The sequence below is a fragment of the Berghia stephanieae genome, chromosome 15 (genome assembly GCF_034508935.2).
Source record: "Berghia stephanieae isolate SIO BIC M18660-M18661 chromosome 15, UCSD_Bste_1.3, whole genome shotgun sequence".
In the NCBI taxonomy this organism is placed as follows: Eukaryota; Metazoa; Mollusca; class Gastropoda; order Nudibranchia; family Aeolidiidae; genus Berghia; species Berghia stephanieae.
Window position 1 is genome coordinate 14,570,215 of NC_088374.1, and position 5,893 is coordinate 14,576,107.

At 37.1% G+C, this 5,893-nt stretch overlaps 1 non-coding gene across 1 annotated transcript; it reads right to left on the reverse strand.

Moving 5' to 3' along the window:
* Nucleotides 1-5,546: 5,546 nt before the first annotated feature.
* On the reverse strand, nt 5,547-5,628 carry Trnal-uag (transfer RNA leucine (anticodon UAG)). The gene has a single exon. It is a non-coding gene; the product is annotated as a tRNA-Leu (tRNA).
* Between the last annotated feature and the right edge of the window lie 265 nt (nt 5,629-5,893).

Genomic DNA, 5,893 nt, shown 5'->3' on the forward strand with positions numbered 1-5,893 from the left:
CGAAATACAAATCATCCCCATTAAACTGTGACCTTGGAAAACAATAGAATTCAATAGATAGAATGCGCTTGGCCAAGGAGTTCACAACATTGCCATCCGGAAGTATAACGGACCAACACACAAACTCTGTGTAACCATGAACTTTTATAGTTTGGTTAATACAGTTTAGTGAGAACAACTCACAAACGCGGATGGCAAAAACAATAACAAAGGCCTGAGTGACGTCATCTTCGAACTATCTATAGTCTGATGTCACGTCGCCCAGCAACGAGCAGCCTGGTTCTAAACAAATAAAATCGCTACTTTTTATTCTTCATGCTGACAAGATCGTTTTCACGTGACAATTGATCAGAATGTATATAAGTCAAAACATGATCAGATTTATAATGTTTTTCTCATCTAGATACACGTTTTTGCTCGTCGGAGATGTATTTCATAAGAGGGTTCGCTATTGTTCTGATAGTTTAGAACCAGTTACTAAGTTACTATGCGTCATTTCGAGGGAAGTGACGTCACGGCTGGTGAACCCTATTTTGATGGCTTCTAAATTTACAGCGTTGTCTTTGTCCGAAAAATTGTAATATCGCCTAACAGACGTCATGTCCCGTCCTACATGTTAAATGTTGCTGTTGACCAGGGACTCCTCGTAAAGCGCTTTGAGCACGTTAAGTGGAAATTGCGCTATATAAAAAAGCTCAATTTAAATTTAAGAGAAAACACTGAAAAGAAGAAAAGAGACAATGTAGCGACAAGCTATAGATAGAATGCGCTTGGCCAAGGAGTTCACAACATTGCCATCCGGAAGTATAACGGACCAACACACAAACTCTGTGTAACCATGAACTTTTATAGTCTGGTTAATATAGTTTAGTGAGAACAACTCACAAACGCGGATGGCAAAAACAATAACAAAGGCCTGAGTGACGTCATCTGCATACTATCTATATTGTGGCGCTAAATAGATAGGAGCAAATGCTTGCAACCCTTTGGATATGGTGCTGGTCTTATACAAAGAATACTTTCCTACATATCTAACAAACCCAGCTATCCAGTAACTGGTGGGTCGAACGAAGAATAGAAAGGGAAAGAAAAAGGGGGGGGGGGGGGGGGGGGGGGCTTTTTTTTTCCAAAAGGAGAAATATCATTTATACATAGTATGAAAGTGACGTCACTCGGGTCTTTGTTTCAGCTTTTTGTCATCCGCGTTTATGAGTAATTCTCACTAAACTGTATTAACCAGACTATAAACGTTCAAGGTAACACATAATTTTGTGTGTTGGTTCGTTATACTTCCGGATGTCAATGTTGTGAGCTTACAATCTATAAAAGTTAACGATGGCCACGCATCGACAATAACGTATTTGTTGAACAACTTATGACCAAGATCGACAAAGTCTTTTCATCTGCAATGACTGAAGCCGGGTCAGTTAATCTCTTTGCAAGCTTCATTACTTACATTGAATAAGGGGACACAATCCAGGCCGTTTACACAAGTCAATGAAATAAGACATGAAAAACGAGGAACTACATTAGGATTCACTCTTATGGGCGCATCAATTCGGCCCCAAGTCGTAAAGTCTCCGAAAAAAAAAATAGAACACATTTTTAAAATTTTGGCCAGAAAAATCGTCCTTCAAATATCGATCGATCCATAAACATGGCGGCCATCTTGTCAATATAATATCTCAAAAACTGAAACTCCAAAAGAAGGTTTCAAGAAATCCCAAAATTGAGCGGGTTTTTTTTTTTTTTTTGTTTTTTTTTGGACCAAATGAGGGTCATTTTGGTTTTTAATCGATCGATACAATAATTTGAAGGACGAATTTTCTGTCCAAAATTTCTATATAATTATATGTTGTGTTTTTTTATTTCCTCAGAGAATGGCGACGGGCTGAGATCAGTTTGATGTTCTCAATGTCGTAAAAAACTGAATGGCGTCCATTGTGTAGAAATCGATATCGAGTTTATAAACGATTACAGAGATTTGGAGGTGGTAACTAGTGGTGATCATAGGCTTCATCAGTCGTGACGTCACTTCCCTCGTAATGACGCATAGTAACTTTGTAACTGGTTCTAAACTATCGGAACAATGGTGGACTGACGCCCTTATGAAATATTTCTCCGACGAGCATAAAAGTGTATCCAGTGGAGAAAAACTAAATAATTATATATTGTGTTTTATTTCCTCAGAAATGGCGACGGGCTGGGATCATCAGTCTGATGTTTTCAAGGTCGTAAAAAACTGAATGGCGTCCATTGTGTAGAAATCCATATCGAGTTTATAAACGATTACGGATAGCTGGAGGCGGTAAATTATAGTCATGATCATTATTTAGGTATTTAGGAAGAAGACGAAGGAGGTGGATTGGACCGTGGCCTTCGTAAAGTTATGGCCTGATACTGACCAAAAAATGACGTCAAATGCCAGTCTTTTGCCACAAAAGAAAACAAATCGTGAGTTGTATTCAATAGTTCAACCAATGAAATAACTCGTTTCCATGAGCTCTACTAACGACAACTCACTGGGCGGTGCAAAAACCAAATAATGACGTCAAACTCCCAGTCCTTTTGGATTTCAGTATCAGGCTATAACATAACGATGGATATGATTGGACCGTAGCCTGACACTGACCAAAAAATTACGTCAAAAGAAAAGTCTTTGGCCACAAAAGAAAACAAATCGTGAGTTGTATTCAATAGTTCAACCAATGGAATCACTTGTTTCCTTGAGCTCTACTAACGACAACTCACTAGATGCTGCACAAAACTATTTTAAAAATGACGTCAGACTATAAGTCTGAGAGGTTTTAGTGTCAGGCTATAGATAGTATGCGCTTGGCTAAGAAGCTCATAACATTGCCATCCGGAAGTATAACGGACCAACACACAAAACTGTGTGTATCCATGAACGTTTATAGTCAGGTCAATATAGTTTAGTGAGCATTACTCATAAACGCGGATGGCAAAAAACAATAACAAAGACCTGAGCATATAGATAGTATGCGCTTGGCTAAGAAGTTCATAACATTGCCATCCGGAAGTATAACAGACCAACACACAAAACAAGGTGTAACTTTGAACGTTTATAGGGAATGAGATTAGTGGAAGAGTAGCGTCCCTTGATTGGACGTCACCTTAAAGAGAGAACGTCAAAATGGTTTTGCGCATGCGTATCTCTCGTCCTCGCTTTCGGTGAAGTGTCTCATGCCGCTTTCACCGGAAGCGAGGACGAGAGACGCATGCGCACAAACACCATGACGTTCTCTCTCTAATAACTTTTCAGCCGATGACGTCCAATCAAGGGACGCTACTCTTCCGCTAATCGCATTCACTATAGTCTGGTTAATACAGTTTAGTGAGTATTACTCATAAATGCTGATGACAAAAAGCAATAACAAAGACCTGAGTGACGTCAACTGCATACTATCTATAGTTGGTAAGGAGAAGATTAAAGTCACTCGTCTCCTAAACAAGACGACATCATAGCATGACCGAATGATAAATTAATTAAATACTTTGTTTGCCTTTTATGTTTGAAATATTTGAAATGTTGAAATAAAGGCCCTTTCCCGTAAGTGATATCTGTCTATGAGTTATCGCACATTGTCGCCAATGCTGATGTCTAGGTATATAAACACAGTTATTATGTCGAGATGTTTGTATATATATAAACATTGGTTGACACTGTATTTAAATAAATGATAAATTATACATACACACACACACACACACACACACACACACACACACATATATATATAATATACTCACTCGAACGCTGATAAGTATTGATACTATTTGTTTATGCGAAACACTCAAAACATCCACCAGCCGGATATAAAGTAATAACGTAACATTACGCAATTTCTCAACATTTTCGACACTTTAAGATAATTTTGTCGTGAGACGGCAGCAGGGTACATTATAGATATTTTTTTTTTTTGGGCGGGGGGGGGGGGGGGGGGGGGGGTAAGTTACAAATTTCAGTCAGCAAGGTCGTCTGAGTGCAGCATCGACAGAGTCTCGAACCCTGGACCTTCCGATCCGAAAGCGAGTGTCTTACCATTAGACCACATAGCCGCACCTATCCATACCAAGCTCGATAAAAAAAAAAAAAAAAACGGCAGAGGTCGTCGGGTGGTTGGTATGGCGGGTAGGTCTAACGGCTCTGCTCTCAAATGATCAGAATAATCACATCAACACCATTATCATTATCCACAACCATTATCGTTACAATATCACAATCATCTTCAATCTCATCATCATTATTATCGTCACCGCAACTCCCACCGTCTTCACCGTAATCTATAAACAGATTAACTGCCATACTCTAGAAAAATAACAAATACGAATTTTAAAAATTTGGCCAGAAAACTTGTCCTTCAAATATCCATCGATTTAAATGACCCTCATCTTGGCAAGACACTCTCAAACCTGGGACTTCACAAAATCTTCCTTTAAGTCCCAGGTTTGAAAGTGTTTGTCAAGATGAGGGTCATTTAAATCGATCGATATTTGAAGAACGAGTTTTCTGGCCAAATTTTAAAATACGAGTTATTTTATTTTCTTCCCAAAGTACGACAATTAAGTAGCTAACATTACCCTAATTCTAACCATGACAATTCCTCACATTAACTCACTTAACCCTAACACCGACTACATCCGTAGTTTACCCGGGGCTACTTTTACCCCATACCTATATTATATTACATTTCTCTGAGACAAAGTATAGGCGTTTGTAACATCAAAGCAAATGTTTTTAATTTTTACATGTTAATGATAGTTGAAAACAAATATCCTCTATGCACATGCTCATTTTTAATACATTTTTTTTTCCAATTTTGAGAAAATATCAAAACATTTCTATGCACATGCTCATTTTTAATACATTTTTTTTTCCAATTTTGAGAAAATATCAAAACATTTCTATGCACATGCTCATTTTTAATACATTTTTTTTCCAATTTTGAGAAAATATCAAAAAAATTCTATGCACATGCTCATTATTAATACAATTTTTTTCCAATTTTGAAAAAAGTAGCAAAACATTTCTAGGATTGAATGAGTTAAAGTCTCCGTGTCGTGAAATCTTCCATCTCGGCCCCCATTCTGTGATTTTCATTCCCGTTAGAGAGGCTATCAAATCACACACCTCTCCAATCCCATAATACCCCTGGGGCCCCTCCCACTTCACACATTAACTCTTTGAACTGTAAGGTAGATCTATTTTATTTCCAGATCATTATTTCTCTCAATATACGTATTATTATTATTATTATTATTATTATTATTATTATTATTATTATTATTATTATTATTATTATTATTATTATTATTATTATTATTATTAGTTGACATTGTGGAAAAGAATAGACATAAAATAACACAAACAACAAATGCATCCCCATCAAAAAAAAAAAAAAAAATTAAAAAAAAAAACAACAACAAAAAAAAAAAACAAAGAAAAAAAAAACACACACACAAAAAAGAGCAAACAGAAAAATAGAACAAATGGAAAAGAAAAAAGAAAGATATGAAAAAAAAAATGGCAGCGGTGGGATTCGAACCCACGCCTCCGAAGAGACTGGTGCCTAAAACCAGCGCCTTAGACCGCTCGGCCACGCTACCTCACAACGACAGGACGCTTTGTATTTATCCTATTTCAGAATGTATTGCCTATCCAGTCTAAAAATAGTTTTGTTATCCTTTGTGAAATACGTCATATTGAATTGCATTCTGATCGATATGTCTTATCTTATCTACATTGTTAATTATGTAAATAGTTTAACACATGTGTTGTTAGTGTTGTGTGACCTGTGCTTATATCATTAGTACAGTTTGTCAGTCTGTGCTTGAGGGTAGATGTGCGGCTATGTGGTCTTGTGGTATGACA